The sequence below is a fragment of the Macaca thibetana genome, chromosome 12, assembly GCF_024542745.1.
Source record: "Macaca thibetana thibetana isolate TM-01 chromosome 12, ASM2454274v1, whole genome shotgun sequence".
Lineage (NCBI taxonomy): Eukaryota > Metazoa > Chordata > Mammalia > Primates > Cercopithecidae > Macaca > Macaca thibetana.
Genome location: NC_065589.1, coordinates 109,934,387 through 109,948,722, shown reverse-complemented (window position 1 = coordinate 109,948,722; position 14,336 = coordinate 109,934,387). Strand labels below are relative to the sequence as shown.

The following is a 14,336-nucleotide window of genomic DNA, read 5'->3' as shown; positions in this document are numbered from 1 at the left end:
CCCAGAAAACACTGACTTTGGCCACAGTTTAGCTCAACTTACAGCAAAGCAGCAAAGTCTATATTCAAGCCCCACCTTGCCCTTCCTTCCAGGGGACCTGCATTATTCCTATCAAACCCAAACCATTCTCTCTGTCACTGTGGCTGGGGACAGATTTCACTGGGTAGCACAGTTTTTAACATGAATCCAACCTTCTCACTTCTCTTTCGAGCTTTCTTGTGTCTTAGCTCCAGCATAGGGAGCACTTACAGAATATCCCCGTAACTGGGAACATCTGGTTTGCCAAACAGGTGACCTCATACATGAGCCTCTTGAAAGCTCATGAGCCTGAGTCTTGTAATGGGGAATGCTTATCTGCCAGGTATGAAAGATGAAATGAGGGCTCCAGGAATTTCGTCTTAACTTGCAAGGAAGGAGGATCTATTGTTCAGGTGCTGATCAGTGCAGATTTTCAGGTTTTCTTAGGAACACAAAAATGTTTGCTCTCAGGAGAACTATGTTGTTTTCTTTGAGGGCTTGTCTGTACACAATGGAAGCAGAGAAACCAAACTAATCCTGGTCCCTCCTGTTGGCTTCTTTCAAAATTTGGAGTGGTTTCCAGTCCAAACCAGATTGGCCCAGGCTTCCATTTAAAAATAATCCACTTACCACAGCATTCAAAGCAATTTGGCAAGCCTAGGAAGACGTGTGACAGGAGGACGGGTGGGTTGGTTGGGGGAGGCAAGGCAAGGAATTCATTTTTGTGTACCCTCCTCACATGGTGCAGGTGCCGTGCCGGCCACTTAACACACTAAGCCCAGGGCCTACTGAGAATTGTCCAGTGCCGTGAAGGAGCGCCCCTCAAGCCCCCAAGCTGGCTGGTTTGAAATCTGTGTCTCCCTTGACTATCATGAGCAAAGATACCAAGTAAGCGCCATCTCTGACAGGGCAAAGCTGAGAAAACATTACAACAAAAACACAATCATCCCTTAAACTTCAAATCAGAACACAATGAAGAGAAATTCTTGTTAAGCTATCACTAAAAACAAATGTCCTGTAATTATTTACAAGTGGGCTTGATTTTATAGCTGTTGTTTGGGAAGGAGGTAGACAAAGGGGACCAAGGTTAGCCAGCAATAGAACACGTAGGAAAGTCTCATAATCTTAGGTGCCCTTTGACTTAGGGTGCCTACACTAAAAGGAACACAAAGACAGGCCATATGCCCATCTTTTCCCCATCCTAAACTTCGTGATCTGGTCCACAGCCCTCATTTCACAACTGAAAAATCAAAGGGCCCTGAGAAATTCAGTGGTTTCCCTGGAGTAGTGCAGTCCACTGGGGAGCCAGGGCCTGGGTCTGGCCTTCTATTGTATTTTTCTTTCTCCTTCCCACTGCTGATTTGGGGGCAAACCATCTGACTGGAGGCATGACAATGATGAGGAGAGTCACAGATCCCTTGAGCTCTCCTCTGTCCTTAAGGCTCGAGGCACAGCTTGTGCTAAAATGGAACAGTGGACCTAATACTACTGCTTGTATAATGGATTTTCGCATGGCATAAATTTTGCGTTCACTTTGTGTGCAGCATTTGTTTTTTCAACCGTCTCTGAATGTTGTTCCATAATATACTTACATGCTCCCTGAGACTGAAATAATTTCTACTGTCCAAGACTATAAGAGCCTCAAGGCCCAGACCTACCCCCTCTACATTGCTGACTCACCCTCATCCCAAAAATGTAGAGCAATCCACAAATATTTAGTTAATGCTTGAAGAACTGATTGCAGTTGGCATCACGCTGGTGACTTGGGGACACAGAAAGGCCCTGTTATTTAATTTACAGGGTGAAAGATGATATTATTTGTTCACGATTCCCCTTTCCCTCCTACTCCTGCTGGTGAGAGAAGTCTATACCACCTCCCAGCTATGCTGACTTTAGGGTTTGCCATGGGACTACCATTAAACAGTGAAACATGAGCAGAAGTAATGGTGTGCCAGCCATTGGCAGAGCCTTTCTGCTGCCCCTCCTGTGGGCCTGCCTCCACCTTGAGAACCTGGTGTCCCCTGAACAGCAGTGGGGCTGCCACTGGAGTCTGGGCACTGAGACAAGAAGATCAGAGGAGCAGACCCCAGCCCATCCTGAAGCCTGGAATCAAGCCCAGCCACACACAGCAGGGACCCAGTGGAGCCACAGCTGACACACAGGACCATGAATGAGGAATAAATGTGGAATACTGTAAGCCACTTAATTTTTTCCTGGGTTGTTACCACAGTAAAAGCTAATATATGGAATCTCTCTTAAAAGCACATTTGCCATGGAGTTGAAGTGCTGTGAATCAATTTGGTCCACAAAATATTTAGATTCTATTTGGCAGATACTGAAGCAGCTTGACCTTGCTACTGAGTTAGAATGAAAGCAAACCTCAGACCAGATTTCCCTACACATATGTAAACATTTATTAAATCAATGTGTATTAGCACAGGCGTAAAAATGGACCTTACTACCCACTGCCCCAGCTCAGGAAAGTCCCAGCTCTCTGTCCCTTTAGTGTCTCACCCACCATCTTTACTGAAAGGTTTGCTAGAAGCAGACGCTAAACATCTCAGAGGCAGGATTCTACCGTTTTTGTAGGCATTGGGCAATTAAAACTCTTTGCAGCGGCTGGGCGCTGTGGCTCACGCCTATAATCCCAGCACTTTGGGAGGCCGAGGCGGGTACATCGAGACCATCCTGGCTAACATGGCGAAACCCCGTCTCTACTAAAAATAATTTAAAAAAATAGCTGCGCATGGTGGCGGGCGCCTGTAGTCCCAGCTACTCGGGAGGCTGAGGCAGGAGAATGGCGTGAACCTGGGAGGCGGAGCTTGTAGTGAGCCAAGATCGCGCCACTGCACTCCAGCCTGGGCGACTGAGCAAGATTCCGTCTCAGAAAAAAATAAAAAATAAAATAAACTCTTTGTAGCAATGACTTTACAACAGACTTATAGGAATCAAGATTCAGGTGACTTCCCTAGAGGGGCAAGTCATGGGTCTTGCTGGATTTTTAAGCCCTGTTCGTGCCACAGTGGTGAATATCCCTAACATGTAGACAGCAGAGATACAAGTTCAGACCAGGTACAGACCTTGTCATGGAGAAGTTTACAGAGTTGGGCGGGGGCTTTTGGAGCCCAAGGCTAGGGTTCATGATGGGCTTTAGTTGTCTGAGAACACCCTAAAGATCAAGGGGTGTGTGTGCATGTGTATGCAATATTGTAGGAAAAGGTCTAGGTTGTTCATCAGATTTCTAAAGGAGCCCATGACTTAAAAACGGCAAAGAAATGCTTTCCCATGGGATCTGTAAGAGATGACTCTATAACAAATGTATTTATTCAGACTTTGCTATGGAGGATCAAACTATAGACTATATAAGAATAAACTTTTAGTCAAATGACCAAAAAAGGTTCTTACACTAACTATGGTAGTTAAGAGGTTATTTTAAAAATGTCCTCTTAACAGAACTAATGACTAATAAAAATGGTACTAGACATGTTCTAATGAAGGAAACTCCACGCCACACCTTTATAAAAGTCAATCATAGACTCAGCAAAGCAAAGGCTCAAGGTTGCTTTGATACGCGACAATGCCCACAGGGTAATAGTAGCAACTCCCAAGTCTCATTTTAATCACCATTTGTCTCTTCATGCCAAGTATGAAGTAGAATGGGAAGAATTTACAGCCATGATTTAACCATCTACTGCTCATTGCTGGCTCCGTTACTTAGAATAGACATCACATGTAAGATAATAAACATACGGGTAGCAGAGACATTTCCCCCTCAAACTGTCCAAGCCTGTTCAACAAAGAGCATAGCTGATGTCAATGAAATTCATGGCCCCAGAAGTTATGTGTTATTCATCGTGCAGTTTTCATAACCCCCTGCTACATCCCCACATATCCCAGTTTGAGAAGCACAGGCTTCGCTTCTCTGAGGTTTAGTTTCCTTCATATAGTAAATGGGAATAATCACACTTACATCAAAAGGTTCTTGGGAAAATTAATTGTCATGTATTGGTTCAATTCTATAACATAACCATGCTGCCTGGTACCTAGTAGGTACTCAACAAATATTAAAATCTACTTCCATTCCTCCATTCCCACTTGCCATCCAGCTCTGTGCTTCTCAGAGTGGTCCCCAGAGCTGCAGCATCACAGGGAGCGTCTTAGAAATGCAAATTCTCAGTCCCACCCTAGACTTACAAATTCAGAAATTCAGGGGGTGAAGTCCAATGAAGTATGTTTTAGTAAGTCTTCTGCATGATTCTGATACATCCTAAATTTAAAACCACTGATGTACATAAATCATTCTTTACCATGGCTATATATTAAAATCATGTTAGATGCTTTTAAAAACTACTGATACCTAAACTCTCTACCCACCCCAAGACTACATCAGAATCTCTATGGGGTGAGGCGCTGGGAGCACTGGTAGTTATCAACAGGTCCCCAGGGATTTAAATAATTGAATTTAAAGGGGAAGTCCACTTCTCTCCCCTTGGCAGTCTGCACTGGATGCTTGAAATCCAATCAACATTGAGTCTCTTCTGAATTCAGACCTGCCACACCACTAACCAGCTGTGGGGCCTTGGAAAAGTTTCCTATAATCCTGTCAGCCTTGTGTGTTCACTTATAAAATGAGGATCATAATGATCCATCTTGCATCTTCTTATTTTCCAATGGGAACACTGAATTCCAAAGCCTTTGTCCCTTGCCCATGTCACATATAGCAGTAGTAGCAGACCAGGACCCGGCCTCTGCCATGTCCTCTTCTGCAGAGAGTCCTGTGTATGGGTGTGGGGCAGAGAAACATCTGGAGCCCTGGAGTGGGTGTTGGCAAACTTTATAATATTTTTGGCATACGTATTGGAAGGGAGGGCTTCCAGCTAATGACTGGGGAATGTGCCACTAAGAAAGGTGAGTGCAGGACTTGCAAGACTCAGTCAGAGCTGTGTGGGGTGAAGAGAAGGATCTGCAGCAGGATGAGGAATCACCGATGAGTGTACACAAGGATAAATACACCATTCATATTCCACTGGGGCTGGTGGAGGGGCAGGCAGCTTTGGTTAGGACACTTGGAGATTCTGAGATTTCAGAGTAAAATTGGGAACAGGGCTTGGAAAAGCTAGGAGCAGCACGAAACAACGGGGGGCAGGGAGGGGGCGGATACCTTTGTGCGCTCTGCTCTGATTGGGAGGAAAAAAGGGGAGAACCAGGGATGATTTAGCTATTTATCTTGCTTAGTAAGGGTGGCATAAGCTCAACAATCCACAAGCTCAACAGTGTGGAAGTGCAGAAAGGAAGTATTTAGCTCTAGCAAAACTCGACTTTGGGTTTATTAAATCTATTATCTTTATTTTTCTTCTCCTTCCCATAATCCCTCCCCATGATGTACACACACTTGAGAATCACCATGTCTGCTCGGTGAGAATGATTACTCTCATCTGAGAAGAGGCTTCAAACTAAGCTTCACTGTTCCTGCCTCCAACTCGTGTTCATCCACATATCAGAGATAAGGCAGCTGGCTCTGCCCTGCGGCCCACTGATGGTCACAGCAGTCACTGTTATGGAGTGAATGTCTACGTACTCCGCAGATTTATATATTGAAATTCTAGCCCCCATGGTGATGTTATTGGGAGGTGGGGCCTTTGGGAGGTGATTAGCTCATGAGGATAGAGCTCTCATGAATGGGTTTAGTGTCCTTATAGAAAGGAACCACAGAGAGCCCTCTCTTTCTCTGCCATGTGGGGATAATGAAAGCAGCCATCTGCAACCTGGAAGAGGGTCCTTACCAGAACCTGACCGTGCTTGCTCCTGATCTCAGACTTCCAGCCTCCGAAACTGTGAGAAATAAGTTTGCATTTTTATAAGCTACCCAGTCTATGGTACTTTATTACAGCAGCCCAGACCAAGACAGTCACCATGTGCAGTGTGGGTGCAAGGCTCTGCCCCACATTTTCTTTCCTGATTCCAAATTTCTTATTCTGACCTTGGCCTTCATACTCACAAGACTCAAGTCCCTCATTAATGTGCTGAGATGCTTCTTCCCACCTTCTGTCATTCACTGTTGACCAGGAATGACCTCTACTGTGGTGACTTCAAAGGCAACAAGACAAAAATTAACTGGACAAAAGTGAAGACCTTAACTTTTTCCTGTAATTATCATAAACCAGAAGGAACTCTAGAAGTATGATTTTTATCCCAAGCTTTCTAAAACCTTATTGGCAACTTTTAAATCAGTATCACAGAGGCTTTAAAGCCATTTACCCTAGAAAACTAGCTTTTATGTCAAATATTTATTTTAAAAACCTCTGTAGTTGTCATCCCCAAACTATGACTCGCTTTATCTAAAGAAACATTTGAGGTTTCAAAATTCTGGCACAAACAAATAAATACCTTGGGTACCTACCACCTTGAAGTGTACTACAATGGTTTACCTTCTGCAGGGAGGGAGGGACGAAGGAGAGGGAGCAGGGAAGGAATTTGAAGAAAGCAAATGTGAGAGTCCTGTGAGCCCAGAAGGCATGTCATGGGCCAAAGCCTGCAGGTCTGGCCTGCCTGGAGCAAACATGCAGAGCCCACCAAGTTTGAGTAGAAGCTGAGCTCACCATGTGGGTGTGGATGCACAGGGGGAAGAGATGGTACAAGTGTCAGAGCACAGGCCCAAGCCAGGCACACAGCTATAGGCACATGGGGACTGGTCTGCAAACTGGAAGACTGGACAAGCATCCAGGAAGGAAGTACTAGGAGAGGTCGACCTTCTAGTAATGTTGCAAATGGCTTCTTTAGCTTCAGCTGTTAGGACGCAGAGGCATGGGCTGCTCCCCTAAATCTAGACAGACTGTAATGTATACAGATTGCAAACAGAAGTAGTGAGCTAGACTAAGGCTAGCCCTCAAATGTGTTGTGACTGGCCTGTACAGAGTTTAAAAGGAATGAACTGGTAAGATCAGATCCTAGTGGTGATATACTATAGTTTATGTGTGATGTTATCATTAGGGGAAGCAAGGAAGGGTACATCTTTCTGTGTTATTTCTCACAACTGCATGCAAATCTACAATGATTTCAAAACCAGGTATAAAACATTTTAATGAGCTAAACTTCATAAATCAGAAGATGTCACAATTTTTTAAAAAGTTCATTTTCCAGCTTCTCTTGAGAGGTTGGAAGATCCGGCAGCAGCAGGCCCACCCTGTGTTCCCACAATAACGTGTTCTCCCGTAACAATCAGAAGACGCAGAGAAGCATCTGACGCCTTCAGACAGGCATTACAATCTCCATTTTGTCCCCTTCTCCATCCAGCCTGCTTCACTAGTTATGTTATTTGCCTGGTCCCAATGGACATTAAATTTTTCTGGTTTCTATATAGAGGGACAGAGTTAAAGACTTGGCCATCCGAGAGGTCATCTGAGTTCACACAATTTGTCTGGAGTTGAACACTACATCATGAATAAGAACACAAGGACACCTCACTATCCTGGTGCCCTTGGGGCCTTGCACATAATAGGCATCATTATAGTATTCTCCTACAGTAGAAGAACCACTTAGGATGGGTTCCAAGAAAAATCAATGACATACTAAATGTCACGCCACAGCAATTTCGGTCATAACTCAGGAGCCACATAAAATACAGTGAGTTCTTAAAGTCATAAATACTCTGAAATTATTTATGAAACAGGTATTAGGGTAAGGTCTAATATACCAAAATTGGAAATACCTAGACACAAGGTTTAATTGGAACACTCCATAGATGTGCAGTCTATGATTCCAAGACAAGGTGCCATTCCAAATGGAGTCTGTCTTTTCGTTTTCTGAGGTTAAAACATTTTCCACATTAGAAACCTGTCCCCTTTGGTTTCCACATGGTAAATTACTCTAGTGGAATCATTTACCCCAAAGGCAATGCAGCGTTCCCATTATCACTAAGCAGCAAAGGGCAAAATAGCCAATGGGGCAGAGACAGGGAGGATAAATTCAGGTCATTTTTGTTGCACCAAAGAAAGCACTATATGGACTCACAGATTTAGATACATATCTGTAGTTATTAAATGATACTTTGTACAACCTTTAGTCTGCTCAATATATGGTCCCACCTCCCTACACCACCTCTCACCATGCACATTCTTACACATCATACTCGAGCTGGCATTTTTCCTGGTTAGGCCATTCTAATAGTGGTGCTTTCTCTGAATTTTACTATGAAAATTAGATTTTCCTCCCAAGGAGTCTATTAAGGGTGGAATATTATAGCACACAAACTAATAATAAGGAGAAAGCATGATATTTTTACATATTCCTTAACACATGAGTTAACTTATCAGGAGAGTTAAATTACATTTAAAATTCAGGGGCAGATGTAGGTCCTGGCTAATGGTCCTTCCAGTGGCCTGAATCAAGAATTCACTGATAGGGCTCTCTCCGTCCCGCCCTAGTGTTGAACTTTGACCTGCAATATGCTCACTCTATGCTTAGTTGTTTTACAAATTGGTAAATACACAGGCCAAGCTGCTGCTGTCCATTATGTCCCAGATTGATTCAGTTTGATTACTCAGGTTAGTTCAACCCCATCGCCCCCGCTGATGCTGCCTCGGTTCACACTGGCAGAAATGGGGTTATTCATGTTGCCATTTGTACCATGTCATGGCCAAAGAAATTGTATCCTGGAAATTCCTTGCAAAATGCCTGTAGTCTGAGATTTGGCTGTTGCCAGTGGCCACTAATCTGACCACAGCTCATGCATTTGGAAAATTAAATTATTAATGTGAGATACTCACTCTACTGTATTGAAAGTAATGGCTATGACATCCAAGCCAAGTCGTTTCATATGAAACACAGAATTGGTTTGCGCTGTGTGGGGCATCAGCTGGACTCTGCTATAAGGCATCTGGTGACGCCATGAGTCCTCTCCACGTTTTCTGCTGCAAGCCTGTGACAGCCAGCTGGCAGAGCAGCTGCAGGCCCAGGTCACTTTGGGAGCCAGCTGACCATACTCCCTTAGATAATACATTTATAGGTCAAAGGAGGCTCTGGCTCTCACTTTGAACAAGTGTGTTTGGTCACCAGGGGTTCCATTGACCACTGGGCTGCAGAACGTGCAAATAATTTGCTGCTTCCTTAATTAAGCTAAACCCCAATCCCCAACATAGAGCTTGACCTCTAAGTGCTATTTTTATTTCTTATTCAAATGCACTGTCACAACCACACATCCCCTATCTGTATACAAAGGGCTCTCTTTCTAAGGCTTTTGAAAACAACTGTTTTCTCCTTCCATTTTTTGAAATGATGCATTTATTTTGAATAGCTGTAGAGTTACAGATATATAGACAGAGATCAAATACCGTTTTGATTCCCAGAGATGAGTTTAACTGAGCAAAAGTAAAACATATTGTGAGTGGTAGATCATAAACAACTTGTCTGGATTTTGGTGAGGTAAGTGTGTTAGAACAGTAGTCACAGGGAATAAAATATTTCTGATTTTCACTTAGCGATGTTTCTCTTTGCTGCTGAGAGATGTCAAGTTTCTGTTTGGCTCTGATAAACATCAGGTCTCTCCTACCTCTTCACAGTTTGGCAGCTTATTAAACATTAAACAAATTTCTAGAAAACACCTCCTTCATGCCAGGCGCTCTGTGGAGCTCTGGGTGTAATCAGCATTAAGACAGATGAAGACTTTTCCTTCAGAGAATAAAACTAGTGGAAATTCTGCTCTAGTCATCCTTTCCTAGCAAAGACATGTGTCCTGTTTTCCAGATTCCAAGAGATGGGAAATTTCCCACAGGGGCTTCGTAGAGATACCCTTTGGATTTGTTTTTCAGAAATCATTTTTCAATGTATAGGGATGAAAATGACATTTTTCTGGAACAACTTTTTCACATTCTCAAAACTACCTTCATGATTTCTGAGAACCTGGCAGCCGTAAAAGAGAAAAGAAGCTGTTCCTCTGTGCTCTTTCTGAAACGGATCACAGCAAATGGAAACTTCAGGCTTCTTGAAAAGGCTCTAGTTCTGAAAGATTCCGGTTTACACTCTACTGTTAAACTAGACTTTCAGAGCTGAGGGCTAATGCTCAACTTGGCATTGGAAATAATCTGCTTTGGCATTATGTTAAAAAAAAAAAAAAAAGATAGGTTCACATTGTACTGAAATAGCCCCAACCTGTGGAATGTTTAGAGGCTGTTTTTGTTTTTATCATGTCAAAGCATTTCTACTCAGCTCAGACTCACCATTCCGAGCGTAGGGTGAGAGGCGGCTCACGCCCCGGACCAAATGAGTTTATCCTGGAGAAAACGCTAGTTCCAAAGCAGCAGGCAACTTCCTCGAAGTTTGGAAAAAAAGACTTCCAAGTGTAGCATCTTTTTATTTTATGAAACTCCTTTCCCTGCCAAACATTTGGTTTTGCACGCATCTGAGGGTGGGGCAATGCTTAGAATGAGAGTGAGAAACACAAGACTTAGTAAAAGCGTTGCCAGATACTCTGCTTTTGAAATGTTGCTTAAAATAAAAAACACTTTTCTCCTTACTCTTTGATATGAATAATGAAAATATCGTTCTTTTTTGCCCTGGAAGGTATGTTAAAAAAAAAAAAAAAAAAAAAAAAAAAAAGGCAGGGATTTGTTTGTTTCCTTCTTTTAAGGACCACAGGCAACTCTTCCATTTGACTCATTTGGCTATTTTTGATTATTGGCCCCGACACGTGGAACATTGCTCAGATCAGTCCTAGAGGGCCCAGAACGACCAGCTCTCTCAGTATCTCATTTTTGGCAATTCAAAGGGCAAGTTCCCATTAACCCCGATTACCTCCTTCACACCCCTGGAAGACATGCACTTCTGTCCCACTAGGTGAGCCCACAGCACTCCTAAAGACGGCGCAGCCTGGAATCAACCCCAGGCCCACTTTCCCAGGTTGATTTTGCGAGCACAGTGGGTCAGTCTGGCAAGTGACCGTGAACTGCCAGAGCAGTGGCAGGTGTCCTTCCCAGCAGAGAGCTGTCGAGGTGCACAATGTGGGAAATATGCTAATCCGAGGCGTTGGGATGGGAGCCCCAGGCTTTGTTACCTCTCATTTGAGAGGCCTCAGTGCGCTTTTGACAAGATGGAGCTATTGTCCTCCTGGGCCTCCAACGGGAGGATTCAGAGGAGAACCACAGTGTAGATCAAAGGATGGAACCACAGGACCTGGGAGCAAAGGCTAAATAGCCCTGGTATTATTTTGCCTGGAGAAGAGAAGGCTGGAGGTGGGGTGGGTCAAGTAGGCCATAATGGTGAAAAAGCTATTATGTCGTGAATGTGACCAGCTGTTCGACATTTTGAGTGAGAAGAAAAGGCGTAGGAGAAAATGAATGTAAACTGCAATGTGAGAAATTTGGTTGACATAAGGAAAACATTTCAAACAGGGAGCGCTGTTAGACGCTAAAATTAGTGACAGAGGGAATACATTTCTTAGATGAACTTTAAAGCTGTGATTTTTCAGTCAAGAGGTTTGAAGGCAAACTTGCCCGGATGTAGGGAGTCAATAGGAAAAAATGTTGAGACCCACTTCATTTAAATATGTGCAACATATGATTTAAGCCTTCACAAACTGCTCTTTCCAACAGATATTTTCTCAGAGGCTAGCATTAGAAGCTGCTACACAGGACTTCTTTGACCTTGCTTTAATGATTTACTTAACTGAGATGGGAATTGTCTTTGTGGCTAAGTGATTGACAAGTACCTTGGGTGATGGGCATTCTGATTCCAGTTCTGCAGCTAATCAACTCTGAGACTTCCAACAAGTGCAGAACCTCAATTTCCTTAACTGTCAAACAGCGACAATAGCTCTGTTCTACCTCATAGGATGGCTTGGAGGAACAAATTATAAAAGGAATGAAAAGCACACTGAACCCAAGGATGTAGTAATTAGACTGTTCAGACCTCGGGGCTACTCCCAAATACAAAAGTGCTTGGCTCCTTGTATTGTTTTAATAAATTACTCCCCAACCAGACTAGCAGTGAGAAAAGAGAAGGATCAGGGGACAAATGGAGGATTCAAGAACATAGTTCAAGATGGTATGGGGGCTGTTATTTTATTCTTGCCCCTCCCAGGTCTATAGCCCAACATCAAGCAAAACTGGGTAGTATATACCAGTGCAAGGCAAACACCCAGTTCTTTGATTAAACTGTGACCTCTGCAGTTTGGGACATTTCAATTAGAAACGTTTCTCCATGAAATCTTCAAATAACAGAACTAGAAAACTCCATTGCCCTTAGTGTTTCTAATAGGTCAGTCTTAAATAAATTTTGAAGTAATAGACAAATAAACAAACCTCGGTGTTTCAACACAGTGATAAAGTGGTGGAATTTTTTACCCTTAGTGTGGGTTCAGACCAAGGGCATATTGAGTCACAATGAAAGAAAAAAAGCCTTCTACAGAGAAAATTTCTTTTAAAAATGAAGGCAAACTTAAAAGACCTTTTCAGATAAAGGCTGAGAGGTTTTGTCCCAAGCAGATTTGCACTACAAGACATGTGAAGGAGGCTGTTTAGAGCACGCCTGCCTCTTAAGGTTGTAGTCACTTGGAACTCTTTTCTTCTGTCCCTAATGCTTCTGTGCTGCTATCCGAGACAGAACCCTGAATCGTGGCAGTCATGCCACTCTAGAATGTTCAAGGTAAAAAGAACCATGTGAGCACATTTTACCAAATTCCTTTAGTTTCCAAAGAAGAAATAGAGGGTCCAAGAAATAGCAACAAAGAGTAATGGAATTAGTAGGGGGACAACATTGGAATTTGTCCCCAAATCTTGTGGTTTCCCAGTAATAAGATTTATCCCACTGGAAAGGCCACAGACTGATCTCTAATGAAGTAAATATAGTTCACAGATATATTTCATTTGGCCCATAAAGTGGATTTTTAAAAATAATTTTAAATTGTTATCTTGAAAAAGGAGAAGATATGGTTAGGTGAGCCATGTACCTACATGGAACATAATTATAGGAACATGAGCCTACAGCTGGAGTTCCAATATTTCCTTCCCTTTTTAGATGAAACATGTACTCTTTTGTTTGCCACATTCATTACCATTCCCTAAGGTCTCCCTGATGATGAAGCCATAGGTGATTTAGAATGTATCTCCACACTCACACAGACGCTCATCTTAACCATCCATTTCACTCATTTGTATGATTTTCCTATTTACACATTTAATTTTGCAAACCCTTCCCTACCACATGCTGTTTCTATTTTCCTACTCAGCAAAACCATTCATAATTATTCCTGCAAAGGACAAAGAGACAAAAAAACATAGTATGACATACCCCCAATCCTATAGTGGTAATGTGTATAGCCCTGGAGACATACGCACATTCACAAGGCAGTTCACGAGACTGGTTTATTTTACTCACTTTTGCATAAGACTCAACATTGCTGAAGACCCACTTTTGTATTCCAATATTCTGAAGGAAAGTGATGACCATGTTGACATTTCTGCCCATTTCTGCTGAGTAAAAGGGGGCCTGCCCTCATATTCTCTACAGTGTTTTCTAATATCTTTTGGGGAAGATGGGCTAAGAGAATCTATTAGTTTTAAGACACTATGAAAAAGATAGACACATTTGTCCACCCAGACATGTGTACATGAATTTTATAGTACCATTATTTATAATAGCCAAAATGTAGAAACCTAGATTTCCATCAAATGATAAATTAATAAATGATGTATTTTATACCTGTACAATGGGGTATTATTTTGCAATTAAAAAATGAAGCACTGATGTATACTACGGCATGGAGAGATCCTGAAAATATTATGGTAAGTGAAAGAAACGAGTTGCAAGCCAACACATATTGTACAATCCATGTATACGAAATGTCCAGAATAGGCAAATTCCAAAGAGCCAGATTATTGCCAGCCAGGCTAGGGCTGGGACATTGGGAGGACATGAGAAAAAACTGATACTGGTTATGAGGTTTATTTTTGCAGTGATGAAAACATCCTAAACTGGATTGTGGTGATGGGTGCACAACTCTGAGAATAGTACACTTTAATGGGTGCAAAGTATGTATGTATGTATGTAAATTAGATCTCAATAAAAATGTTACTTCAAAAAGATAAAATAGGATAAGCCTTTTGAAATCGGGAAAGGGGAACTCATACTTTTGGGGTGAGCTGCTACGGGCCGGGCAGAGTCCGATGTGTTTTTATACATTTTATTCAAGCCTCACAGCAACCTGCCAGGAGGTTTTATTCTGTCCATTTCACAGATGAAGAAATAAAGGCTCACAGAGATTAAGCGGCTCTACCTCGTCACTTGCTAAGCTGAGATCTGAACCAGATTTGACTCCCAAACAGCCT

At 42.6% G+C, this 14,336-nt stretch overlaps 1 protein-coding gene across 4 annotated transcripts in view; it reads right to left on the bottom strand.

The window, feature by feature from the left end:
* Positions 1-14,336, bottom strand: part of NCKAP5 (NCK associated protein 5) — a 977,998-nt gene that overhangs the window by 726,905 nt on the left and 236,757 nt on the right. The gene's annotated exons all lie outside the window — the stretch shown is intronic.